The sequence below is a fragment of the Protopterus annectens genome, chromosome 15.part0 (assembly GCF_019279795.1).
Source record: "Protopterus annectens isolate FY-2018-M chromosome 15.part0, PAN1.0, whole genome shotgun sequence".
Classification (NCBI taxonomy): Eukaryota; Metazoa; Chordata; order Ceratodontiformes; family Protopteridae; genus Protopterus; species Protopterus annectens.
The window spans coordinates 805,721,378-805,736,030 of NC_056749.1; positions in this window are offsets into that span (position 1 = coordinate 805,721,378).

The following is a 14,653-nucleotide window of genomic DNA, read 5'->3' on the forward strand; positions in this document are numbered from 1 at the left end:
CCGGTTTACAGTGCGTCAGATGGACCCAGGACGACCTCTCAGCAACTTTGACTGCAGTAGGCGTCGCCAGCAGTACCTGGTACAGTCCTTCCCACTTTGGACTCACCCAATTCTTCCTCTTCGTAACTTTCAACCACACCCAAGACCCCGGAGTCAGCACTGCTTCCAACGGTCTGGTCTATCTTTTATCTGAAAAAGAGTTCAACTGCAAAACAGTTTTATTTGTTAACAGTTTCCTCATATAGCTAGCTAATGAGCTGTCAGCCTCTAGTTCTGCAGGCATGAGAGCTTTCCATTGTGGCACATAATATGCCCTTCCAAGTATCACTTCAAAGGGGGTCAAACCCTTTACGTTTGGAACTGTTCTCATGTTCAGCACTGCCAAAGGCAAACAGCAAATCCAGTTCTTCTGTGTTTCGCTTACTAACTTCCTCAACTTGCTTTGTAAAATTCCATTGTACCTTTCCACCAGTCCTGCAGACTGTGGGTGGTAAGCAGAATGATTCTTCAAGGAGATCCCAAAGAATCCCCCAAGTTGGTGAATCGTCTGATTAACAAAATGTGTCCCATTGTCACTATAGATTCTTTTCGGTATGCCAAATCTAGGAATTATTTCTTTTATTAGGGCCTTTGCCACTGTTGCTGCATCCAGATTTTTAGTTGGAAAAGCTTCTACCCATTTGGAAAACATGTCTATAATTACTAAACAGTATTTTTTCCCTTCACATTTATTAAATTCTATGAAATCCATACAAATAGTGTGGAATGGATATGGTGGTATAGGAAAACTCCCTTGCTTGGGTTTGAATGCCCCTTGTGCATGATGTTTGTTACAGATATGACATGCCGCACAAAGTTTTTGTGTATAGTTTGTGAATCCATATGTCTGGAATATTCGATTTACTAACTGTACCATCCCCCCTGTTGAGACATGGCACTGCCCATGGCTCAACAAAGCTGCATATCTAAATAAGTTAGATGGCAATATTGTTTTTTTCTCTTTGGAGACATACAGTCCATCTTCGAGGATTGCACCTCGTTTCTCCCATTTTTGTTTCTCTGCTTTTGTAGTTAATGTCTGCATTGTTTTTAACATTTCTAGATCTAAAATCTCAGAGGGCTGTAATTCCTCAGTTAAAAGTAAAGTTTCTGAGTTTGAGGCTGCTTGCTTTGCAGCTGCATCAGCTTTTGCATTTCCTTTTGAAATTGCATCCTGTTGTTTTGTATGAGCTAAACATTTACAAATAGCTACTTTAGTAGGTAACTGAATGGACTCTAACAAGTTCAAAATAAGTTGCGCATGATTAATCGGTTTACCATTAGATGTTATCATTCCCCTATTTTTCCATTGTTGTGCAAAAACATGCACTGTAGAGATAGCATACTGACTATCAGTATATATGTTCACACATTTATCTTTTGCTAGAGTGCAAGCCCGTGTTAAGGCTATCAATTCTGCTGCTTGAGCAGACAGGTTATGCTGTAAGGGTTGGGCTTCTAAGATCTCTGTATCTGTGACTACTGCATACCCTACTAGATTTTTCCCTGTAGGACCCTTTCTGCATGAGCCATCCACGTAAAATGTCACCTCGGCATCATCCAAGGGCATATCAGTGAGGTCTTGTCTGGGCAAGGTTATTTGCTCAATTTCCTGTAGGCAGCTGTGCGGTGTGTCATCCACAAGAGTCGGAAGTAACGTTGATGGATTTAATGTTGTACAACGTTCAATTACCATATGAGGTTGGCTTAGCAGTATGGTCATACATGAAAGATGTCTAGCAGGAGATAGATATGCTATTTTTTCTTGCAGTAAAATTATCGCAACTGCATGAGGCACTCTCAATGTGAGAGGGTGGAATAATACCACTGAGGCCAAAGCCTGTACTGCCATTGCAGCTGCGACTACTGCTTGCACACAGTGAGGCAACGATCATGCCACTGGGTCTAACTGTGATGAATAGTAAGCTATGGGGCATTGCTTATCCCCATGCTGTTGCATCAAAACTGACGTCATGTATCCCTGTTTACAATCTATGGTCTGAAAAAATCTTTTGTGGTAATTTGGAAGTCCTAAAACTAATGATGAAGCTATCAATTGTTTTACTTTGCAGAAAGCTGTTTCTGCTTCAGGTGTCCATTGTAATACATCTTGTGCTGCCATTGGTGTTTTATATATTAAATCAACCAGTGGAGCAGATTCTAAAGCATAATTTGATATCCAGCTTCGACAAAAATTAGTCGTTCCCAAGAAGGACATCATTTCCTTCTTGGTTGCTGGTTTAGGTGCCTGTAAAATTGCTGTTTATCTGTCTTCGTCTAATATTCTTCCTTCATTGGATATTACATATCCTAGGTATCTAACCTGTTTTCTCCAAAGTTGTAACTTATTTTTTTTTTACTTTGTGTCCCTGTGCTGCTAAAAATTTCAATAATGCTATCGTATCCTCCCTGCATTGATGCTGGGTGGGGGCTGCTAGCAAAATGTCATCTACGTAAAGTAGAGTCTGACTACCTCCTGGTGGGGTAAACCCTGCCAGGTTGCTTGCCATTTCTTGTGCAAATATCGTTGGACTTTCACAATATCCCTGCAGTAGCTGAGTATAGGTATATCTTTTACCCTGAAATGTAAATGCAAACCAATACTGGCTATCAGGATGTATAGGTATTGAAAAGAAAGCATTGCTTATATCTATCACAGTGAAATATTTTTGTTGTGGCTTCAAATCATTCAACAAGGTGTGTGGGTTTGGCACCGTAGGTGCTCTGGGTATTATTGCATTGTTTACAACTTGTAAATCCTGTACCATCCGCCATTCCCCGTTTGCTTTTTTAACAGGAAGTAGAGGGGTGTTCCATGGTGAATCAAGAGATTCTACCAGTACTCCTTCCTTGAGTAATGCTGCTATTATAGGCTTGATTCCTTGCTCTGCATCTTTCCTCAAGGGGTATTGTCTTTTCTGTTGTCTAAATGCTGATTTTGGTATAATAGTTACTGGTCCTGCTGTTTGAATAAGTCCTACATCTGATTTACCTGTTGACCAAAGAATGTTTGGTATGTCACACAAGGCTTTTTCTTCTTCTTCTAATAAGAATGCTAATCAGCTGTCTTCAATAGTTTGTAAGTGTACAGCTGGATGCGTCTGTGTTAGCCAATTCAATTTCTGTTTTTGTATTCCCTGCTCTGATAATTCTAACTCAGTTTGTTTTACCCATCTTGTTACTTTTTCTCCTAAGTCCGCCCATTTCATACTCTTGTTTTTTGTCAAGCTAACATGTGGTAGTCGATTAGATTTGTACAGTGTCATGAATTCCTGAGGTAGTGAACAGCTTACTACACTGTTTCCCTCAGTATCCCAATACAAGGTTCGTAATACTAATCTGTTAGCAGGATTTTTGAACAACTCTTGCTCATATTCTTTATCAGGTCCTGGCATGCTACAGTAGTATAGAGTACAATGTAACAAATGCTGTTGGTCAGTGTCAAGGGAGGGGGCCTTACTGATGGCTGCATTCATCAGTTCCACGGTTACTGCCCCTGGACCAGTCATAACTAGGTCCTGGCTGTACCAGTAAAAAGTTTCACCCTCCGGTCGCACCACAAAAGTATCCATTTGTCTTTGTGCCTCCATACCCTGCATAGTGGGAACTACCGCTATGCCAAATATCTGCACAAGGTCTCTTCCCAGTAAGTTTACTGGACATTTTGCAGAAACTACAATTTTACTTTTCTGAGTCATACCCGAAACTGGGTCAGTTATTGCTATATCATGGGAGAGTGGCTCCCTATATAGCTGTCCATTTGCTGCTTTCACTAATATATAATCAGGTGATTTGGAATATTCTGGTAACTTTGAGGGGTGTATCAAAGTCCGTGACGCTCCTGAGTTACACAGGAATTTAACTTCCCTTCCTTCCACCAGAAGTGTAACTTCCGGTTTTGTGTCTGCCAGATAGAGCTCCAAGCTCAGTAATGCCAAATCTAAAATTTCACTTTCTTCATCCTCTACATCTGCTTGCACTTCCTCTGTTCCTTCCACTACATTTACATTTGTCCTCTGTTTTTAGCTTTTCCTGATGATTTCTGACTTTCATCACTATCATATAGTCAGTCCTCATCACCCTTGCTTTCTGTAGTCACCTTTTTATTTAGCCTGCAATCCCTTGCTAAATGTCCTTTCTTTCCACACTTAAAGCACTCACCTTTCTTTTTTCTCTCTTCAAAATCTTCTGACCTTTTGTCAGATTGTCTATTTCCCTGGGCATTTTTCTTACCCTTTTTACCTGACTGTACTACAAAGACCTCAGCTCTGTCTTCAGCTGTGAAGACCTGTGTCTTCTTTTTCTTTTTACTATTAAAGTGTCTTTCAGCATGTCTAGCATATTCAAGTAAGGCTTGTAGCCTACTTGTTCGATGATCTATCATATGCTTTGTAATAAAGCTACTGATAGGTGTAATGCAACCTTTCAAAAACGCATTTTTCAGTTGCTGTTCATACGAGGTATCATGTGTCTGATTTTCAGGAATAGCCATACCACTATGGTTATTGAAACATTCCAATAATCTACCGTAGTACCCATCTACAGTTTCATTCTCTTGTTGTATGCATTGGTTAATGCAAGTCCAATCTGCTATAGGTTTCCATTTTTCAGAAATTCGGTCTGTAAGACCTTTTACTCTGTTGTCTAGTTCTGCGTCACTATGTGGGAGTGGTTTAAGCTCTGCATTACGAGGATTAAAGGTGCCACAAATCATGTGCCAGTCTGGACCCACAATCTGTCTAACTACCTTTTTAAACTTCTTCCCCATTCAAGTGGTAACTTAGTCTCATACCTTGTAAATCTTGTAAAAACTTTGTGTAATTAACTTTTGGATGAGGGATTCCCTCTGTAGCTTTCTGAATATCTTCCGGTGTCCATGGTCTGTATACTAGAAGAGTTGGGTCCTGCCCTTCCTGTCCTGCCTGAGGATTTGGTACCTCGATTAGTGGACAGATTTCTTCCTCACTCTCGTCTAGTGTGTTTCTCCCTACTTGATATAAGTCTGTGTCCCCAAGTGTTTTACGTGTTCGGGACCTAGTTTCAATAGGATCTCTAACAAATGGTTTTAGTGTTCTTGTGACTTCAGGATAACGTGGAGGTGGACCAGCTTGTCCTCCTGCTTCATGTCCTGAAAAAGGCATTGGTGGGGGCGGAGGAGGAGGAGCCATCACTATTACTGTATTATTATCCTCTTTATCTAAGAATAACATCTTAGCATTTTTAGTTTTTTGTTCCCTTCGGTTTACTTCCTCAACCCACCTGTGTGCCTGAGGAATGCCTAATCACTGTTGTTTTTTTGCCTGACCTTCTGCGTCAGATTTAAGCTGTTTTAAAAGTTTAACTAATGAAATTTTATTTAATTTACCGTCAAATCCGTATTTATTAACCCATTTTGTATAATACCTTACATTATCAGCCCGTTGTAATTGCATATATTTTACGTCTTCAGTTAGGGGCGGATCTCGCGATGTTTTAGTGCACTGATTTCCCATTCTAAAAGAAAATGTTACATAACCCTTCTCACCACGTGGTATTTCAGTTCCTTACACAGTTTATCTAGAATAACTGCCTACCTTATTCTGTTTCCCTGATCCCTGACAAAATATACAGTAATTTCCTTTTGTCCCTGATCTGTATAACAAATCTTCTGACAATAGTATTTTACTGCAATCTAGTCCCTGATCTAAAACAGAAAAAAGGCAAATATCTTCCTACCTGAGCCTCCTGAGTCGATCAGTTCGAGACCGCTCTTCGGCCGCAGATCAGAAAGTGGCCAGCCTCTCAAAACGACAATTCAGTCGGAGGTCTTTTATGTTTCAAGAAGAACCGTTTCGGTAGCTTCTCCTGCGCAGTGTTCGACCACCGGTACACTCTGATCTGTAGCTGTCTGAGGGTTTCCAGTTCAAGGAGGACCAAACTGTTAAATAAAAACAAAGATAACAGCACAGGAGGCTCAGATGCAAAAGTTTACTAGTGTACACCAGGAGGCAAAATACGTACAAGTACAGAATTTTGTTTGACATGATGCAGGAAGTATACAATTTTATATAGGTTTAACACTCAAGCTGTGCCCACCTTACTGACGTGGTTAGTCACAGGGCACCTACATCACTATGGTCTACAATATTCTATTCATAAGAAAAGCTGATGTTATACATTTTAAAAAGTTTTCCCATGGGAATAATACAGCCTTGCAAAGCACCTGGTCAGTTATAATGTCTTTCTGTAAATGTTACTCCTTCAAGGTTTCAGGCCTGCTCGAATACAATAGTTGGTTCAGTCTTGTAATACACTTCTTTGTTCTTCTTGCAACATTACTTCAGCAGCTGTGTCTTATCTTGGTAACATTCACAAGGCCAATTATCCCAGAGGAAGGAAAAAGATTTTTAATGCTTTATACATTTAATTTCCTGACCCAGCAGATAATCATTAATGAAAAACATAAGCTTGCTGAGCTGGCTACTGCCAGGGTCAGAGTTCAAATACACTGCAGCTCCAAAGCTTCAAGCAATTACATGTCTTATTGACATATTGTTAATAAAATAAAATGCATTATATACTTTTTGCTTTTTAACTAACACTTTATATGTGTTCAAATACATATTTTTCTAACAATATACATGTAATTAAGTGTAGTGGGTTACAAGGTACTGTTTTGGAAAAAGTCTGTTTCTCAGTTTGATCAGTCATAATAGAACAATTAAGTACAGAATCAATGTATATTTTTATGTTTGATACTTTATCCCCTAGTGGGTTGAATGAGGAGTGTAATTGGATGCTGGTTGGTGTGAGGAAGCACCAAATTATCATTTTGTGAAATCACTCCCCTTGAACCATTTAAATGTATTTGCCATCCTACTGTATTCCATAGTAGCAGAATAAAAAAGTGACCACCTCCTTTCAATCTATCTTGTTGTTTTAAAAATACTGACTCTCCCCTTTTTAGACAGGTAAAAATTATGTTACCTACTTTCACATCTAACTCCTCTAGTGCACACTGCAGTGTGTAGGATAAGGTGATGGACAGGTTGACAGACGAGATCAGACAGGAGTCCCCGTGGACTATGATGTTTGCAGATGACATTGTGATCTGTAGTGAGAGTAGGGAACAGGTGGAGGAGACCCTGGAGAGATGGAGATATGCTCTAGAGAGAAGAGGAATGAAGGTCAGCAGGACTAAGACAGAATATATGTGTGTGAATGCGAGGGAGGATAGAGGAATGGTGAGGATGCAAGGAGTAGAGGTGACAAAGGTGGATGAGTTTAAATACTTGGGGTCAATAGTTCAGAGTAACGGTGAGTGTGGAAGAGAGGTGAAGAAGAGAGTACAGGCAGGATGGAGTGGGTGGAGAAGAGTGTTAGGAGTGATTTGTGACAGACGAGTACCTGTAAGAGTGAAAGGGAAGGTCTACAAGAGGGTAGTGAGACCAGCTATGTTATATGGGTTGGAGACAGTGGCACTGACAAAAAGGCAGGAGTTTGAGCTGGATGTGGCAGAGTTAAAGGTGTTAAGATTTGTACTGGGTGTGACGAGGGTGGACAGGATTAGGAATAAGTATATTAGAGGGTCAGCCCAGGTTAGAAGGCTTGAAGACAAAGCCAGAGAGGCAAGATTACATTGGTTTGGACATGTGCTGAGGAGGGATGCTGAGTATATTGGGAAAAAGATGCTAAGGATGAAGCTACCAGGTAACAGGAAAAGAGGAAGGCCTAAGATAAGGTTTATGGATGTGGTGAGAGAGGACATGCAGGTGGTTGGTGTGACAGAGCAAGATGCAGAGGACAGGAAGAAATGGAAACAGGTGATCCGCTGTGGTGACTCCTAATGGGAATAACTGAAAGAAGATGATGATGATGGTGATTTGACCCCCTAGGGGATAAAGTATCACATTTAAGAATTTGAACTGATTCTGTACATAACAAATGTTTTTTCATGACTGCTACTCCCATGGTGAGAATTATTAAAATGTACAGCTATAGAACTGTCTTCTTTCTCATCAGTAATATGTCTCACATGTTCTAATGGCCTAGTTTCAAAATACTTGTTACTCCCCCCCACATAAAATATGCTACAAGGGCATCTAAGAGCATTCTTCATACACCAACCTCTTGAATGTACAGAGTCCCACATGTTATCCACACTTTTCCCTAAGCAGGAATGACAGAACAAACTAATGGTAGACCCTACCTATCAACCTCCTACTGTATGGCATCTGTACAAAGCCTGATATAATTTGGGATAGAGGCCCAAAAACATGGCTATACTTGAATATTGCTGTTATACACTGAGAAACTTGCTGGCTTTATAGGGTTTGTTGCAACATATGTTTTCTGAGGGATATAAAGTCTGAAATACAAATGGATGTTAGCATTTACTGATTCCAATCACCAAACTATGCTAATAATTTGCCAAGGACAACACCTGTCTGTGGAACAAACTAAACATAACAGGCAAACCTCTGGCCAGTATGTGGATGGCCCTACAGCTGAGATCTATGCAGACACAGAACTTTGTCAGACTGAAACCCATGCAGAAGTAGCATGTTCAGACAAACCCTGTTAAACAAGCAGTATTCAAAACTGGTAACAGCAATACTCACATTCTGAACCTAAGTCTTGAATCTTCTCCACCTTTTATTGGCTTGTCTCCACAGGTCTTGTTCTACCTCACACACCTCCAGGATGTCTTCCTCACAAGTAAGGGAAAGGGCCAATGCCCACATGGAGTACTCAGTTATAGGAGTGTGTTGCCATAACATTGGCTATTAGAATAACTACACAGCCGCTTTGCATGCAATCAGTAACTGAGGAACAGAAATTGGTGCTCAGGCCATCACATGGTCAGGAGGATTACCTACAAAAGACAAGCTGCCTTCTATTCAAACCACCTTCTATCATCGACAGTCCATCAGTGCAAAGCTGAAGCAGTGTGATAAAAAAGAATAAGAAAGGATATATCTGTGACTTTTCCAGAAAAAAAGGTATATGAAACAAGTAAGCATGTAACTGAATGCAGTAAGTGGTTTGTAATAATGGAAAATAGGGATTTGAAAGCATATGTCTCAACAAGACTTGCTGTACTGATATACTGCTGAACAGCACTGATGGCCATAGCATATAGCTCTGTCTGTAGTAACTAGGCCAGCTACTGGGGTGTTGTACATATCCATATGTTACCTGTGCATATAACTATGATACACATTTTGTCTTGTAAATATAAGACAACTATACAGAGCATGTGCAGAGTAAAGTACTGCTGCAGATGTATGTGTTGAACTGTATATTATATACTGAGCTCATACCATTCAACTGTCCAGTGTTCTGCACACTGACCATATGTGTGCCTCATATTTGTAGTCATTTACCTATAGAGTTGTGTTATGTCTGTCAAATCCTTGCCAAAACTGTGAAGACTGACATTATAACATTCCCCTTCATTGTCCTCTGGGTTTTCCCATTCAGGATTGCCACAGTGCATTATCTGTTGCCATTTCTGCATGTCCTCTGAATCTTGCTTTCTCACACCAACCACCTGCATGTCCTCTTGCACCACATCCAGAAACTTTATTTGAGGCCTTCCTCTCTGCCTCTTACCTGGCAGCTACATCCTTACCATCCTTTTCCCAATATACTCAGCAACCCTCCTCAACACACATCCAAACTGATGTAATACTGCCTCTCCAACTTTGTCTAATATCTGTCCAACATGGCTTGAGCCTGTAATATACACATTGCTAAACCTGTGTACCCATGTCACACCCAGTGCAAATCATAACATCTGTAACTCTGTCATGCTCAGCTCTGACTACTGTTGTTTTGTCAATGCCAGTGTCTCCAACCCATATAACATAGGTGGTCTCACTACCCTCATGCAGACCTTACATATCACGTTTACTGGTACTCGTCTATCACAAATCACTCCTGACACTCTTCTCCACCCTCTCCATCCTGCCTGTACTCTCTTCTTCACCTGTCCTCCATAGTTCTCATTACTCTGAAATGTTGAGCCCAATCATTTGAACACATCCACCTTTGCCAACTGTACTCCATGCATCCTCAACATTCCGCTACCTTCCCTCTCATTCACACACAGATATTCTGTCCTAGTGCTGATGACCTTCATTCCTCTCCTCTCTAGAGAATATGTCCACCTCTCCAGGGTCTCCAAAAGCTGTTCCCTACTCTTAATACAGATCACAATGTCATCTGCAAACAACATAGTCAACGGGGACTCCCGTATGATCTTGTCTGTCAACCTGTTCATCACCATTGCAAATCAGAAATGGCTCACAGCTGATCCCTGATGTCATCCCACCTCCACCTTAAACACATTTGTCAGTCCTAATGCAGACCTCAGTGCTGTCACACTACCCTTGTACATATCCTGAGCCACTCTTACATATATCTCTTCCACTCATGACTTCATCATACAATACTACAACTCCTGTCTAGGCACCCTGTCATATGCTTTCTGTAAGTCCTGAAAGACACAGAGCAACTCCTGACCTTCTCTGCATTCCACCAGTAACAGACTCAGAGCAAACATCACATCGGTACTGCCCTCTCCACGCATGACAGCATACTGCTGACCAGTACTCCTCACCTCCCTGCGTAACCTAGCTTCAACTACTCTTACCCATAACGTCATGATGTGACTGGTCAATGTTATCCCTCTGTAGTTATCAAAGCCCTGCACATCAACCTCATTCTTAACACCGTACCCAAGCACTTTCTCTCCACTCCTCATGCAACCTCACACTTCCCAAGATATCAGTAAACAGTCTGGCTAACACACCACTGTCATTTCCCCTAAACAACCCCATGCTTCCACAGGTGTGTAATGTGGACCAACAGGCTTGCCAGTATTCATCCTCTTCATAGCTAGCCTTACATTCTCCTTGTTAAGCCATTGCACTTCCTGATTATCCATACCCACATCATCCAACCTTTTCTGTCTCATTCTCTTCATTCATCAGCCTCTCAAAGTACACTGTTCATGTGCTCAACACACTCTCCTCGCTTGTGAGTACATATACCTCATCATCCTTAATCACTGTCCATGTGCTCAACACACTCTCCTCACTTGTGAGTACATATACCTCATCATCCTTTATCACTGTCCATGTGCTCAACACACTCTCCTCACTTGTGAGTACATATACCTCATCATCCTTTATCACTGTCCATGTGCTTCACACTCTCCTCGCTTGTGAGTACATATACCTCATCATCCTTTATCACTGTCCATGTGCTCAACACACTCTCCTCGCTTGTGAGTACATATACCTCATCATCCTTTATCACTGTCCATGTGCTCAACACACTCTCCTCGCTTGTGAGTACATATACCTCATCATCCTTTATGACTGTCCATGTGCTCAACACACTCCCCTCGTTTGTGAGTACATATACCTCATCATCCTTTATCACTGTCCATGTGCTCAACACACTCTCCTCACTTGTGAGTACATATACCACATCATCCTTTATCACTGTCCATGTGCTTCACACTCTCCTTGCTTGTGAGTCCACATACCTCATCATCCTTTATCACTGTCCATGTGCTTCACACTCTCCTCACTTGTGAGTACATATACCTCATCATCCTTTATCACTGTCCATGTGCTCAACACACTCTCCTCGCTTGTGAGTACATATACCTCATCATCCTTTATGACTGTCCATGTGCTCAACACACTCCCCTCACTTGTGAGTACATATACCTCATCATCCTTTATCACTGTCCATGTGCTCAACACACTCTCCTCGCTTGTGAGTACATATACCTCATCATCCTTTATGACTGTCCATGTGCTCAACACACTCTCCTCACTTGTGAGTACATATATTTCATCATCCTTTATCACCCTTATCTGCTGCACATCTTTTCTAGCTCAGTGTATCTGTCCAGCCAATGGGTACATTTCCTTTCATCTCTCCTTGTGTCCAACCTGTCAGTGCACTCTTCATATGCCCATCCTCAGCCTTTGCCACCTCTCTCTTTGCCATGCACATCATCTCCTCATTCTCCTGCCTCATTCCCTCATCTCTCTGACAATTCCACTCCTTCTTCCTCAACCTCTGTCTCTGTATACTGTCTAGTACTTTCTCAGTCCACCAAAAGGTGTCCTTGTACTGTTTCCTCCATCCACGTCACCCCAAGCACCCTTCTAGCTGTCTCCCTTACCAGCTCTGCTGTACTTAACCAGATATTTGTTAGATTGGCACTGCCACCCAGTGCCTGTCTCAACTCTTCCCTGAACTCCACCTCACAAGCACACTTTTCCAATTCACACCATTTGATCCTTGGTGCTACCCCCACACTCCTCTTCTCGATCACCAACATCATCTCACATACCAACATTCTCTGCTGCCTAAATACACTTTCCACTGTCACCAATTTACAGACTCCAATCTCCTTCAAACTGGCCCATTTACATTGGATATATTCCACCTGTTTGCATCTTACTCCACTCTTGTATGTCACCCTATGCTCCTCCCCCGTGTTATAGTATGTATTCTCCACAGCCTTATTCATCCTTTTTACAAAATCCACTATCATCTCACCATCTCCATTCCTTTTAACACCATACATACCCATCAATTCCCCAGCCCGTCTGTTCCCTTCACCAACATGCCCATTGACATCTGCTGCAATGACCAGTCTGTCAACCTTCGGTACAGTCATCACCATTTCATCTAACTGACATCACATTTCTCTTTCTCATCCATCGTACAACCAACTTGCAAACTTGCATAGCATATGCATTAACAACAGTCATCATTACACCATCAGCTTACAGCTTCAGAAACATCACTCTATCAGACACTTATGTCATCCTCCAGAAACACTCTTGGCATAATGTTCCTTCAGCAGAAGCCCTATCCCCTTCCTCCTCCAGTCAACACCATGATAGCACAATTATGACCTGCCTACCATACGCCCAGCCGTAATCCCCCTCCATGCGGTCTCTTGCAGACACACAATATATCAACCATCCTCTGGCCATCATATTAGCTAGCCTGGTCCTTATACTAGTCATACTGCCAACATTAATAATTCCTAGCCTTAATACCACCCTCCTAGCCTTTCTCTTCTCTTCCTGCCATATGACTGTTGGACATCCTCCAGGGGATGCCTGTCAGTGCAAACGCTACTGTGCTATTGAATTACTCAAGTATTTAACAGCAATATTGACACAGTGTCACTGATTTGCCCAATTACACCCATGTATGCATGGCATCCTACAGGTGTCCTGCTGTAACAGGTTGAGAGGGATGACTGTGCAGAAAGACTGTGAATACAGTGTGACATACTGACATAGAACAGACATGTATGTAAGGTTTTACCTATGCACATGTCAGTATGAGTAGGTGTATGTGTCCACCTCATGAAAACAGACATGGAATGCAAAATGTCAGTTAAAAAATCTGTACATGTTGTACACGTGTGTAATCTTAGTTACTGTGCACCCAAAAGAGTGACATTTCTGCAGCTACATTGCCCTGACACAGCCATGGTCAGTACAATAAGCATGATTATCATTACTAAATTGGAGAGGTGTCCAACTGTGTTATGACTTTGTGGCCATGCCCACTACAAACAACTGATTGAACACATACGTGGCTGTATGGACTCAGCAATACCTTACTTGTCATACCTGCCTCCACCAAAGTAGAGTAATCCCCTTTGCTGGACAGCAGTATTACACAAACCACAGGTTTCATCCCTATAGCGGTTGTACAGGGCAAAGTAGTGTCAGGAATCAACCTGGCATCAAGTCAGCCATTGTCTGAACAAGCATATAAGGTCACAGGTGGATTACTGTAAAGCCAACTATGAGTACAAATTGGAGACATCCACCAAGGACAATCACAAAGCCATTTTCCAACATGTCTGCAATCTCAGAGGCAGCAAACCAACCCAACCTGTAATGGTGGCCAATCAGATAATATACACACACAACATAGCTACAGGCAACCTCCTGCAGATAGGGTTAGGGCAAACATCACTCCCTGACTCAGCATCACTATAGGTGGATATGTACTGCACCCAATCCCCTCCACTCATCAGTAGTGAGCAGGTATATATTGCTTACTGAAAGGTAACAAATGTAAGTGTCCATGGGATACACAGACCTGAATGAGGAATGACGGATTATGCAAACAACTTGTCCTCACTGTGGGCAATATGACTCCTCAGCACCAGGAGTGCAATGCAAGCTGATACTGTGCTGATAGATTACAGGGGTATGCTGTGGTTGTGAGTGTTGGCTACTGGTATTCAAGGTACATGTGCAGGTACTGGATATACTGTTGCCAAATGTATGGGGTCCTGCGATGTGTTTCCCTGTTAGTGTCTACCAGGTGCAATATCACATCACCAGTGGGAAACTTTTTCACCAGCGGAATGCAACCTGATAATGGAAGCCATAATACAGAACCACACAGTACTGTTGGGCTGATGCCAGCCAGCATCTGTGGGAGAGGACCACACTGTGGGATGACCCTATCCATAGGGTAAATGAGGTGGGCCTGCACACACGTACATATGAGCAGGTGCGGCATCTTGCCACCAACCTCATACGCCATGCCTGGCAAAGGGCTGCTGCCA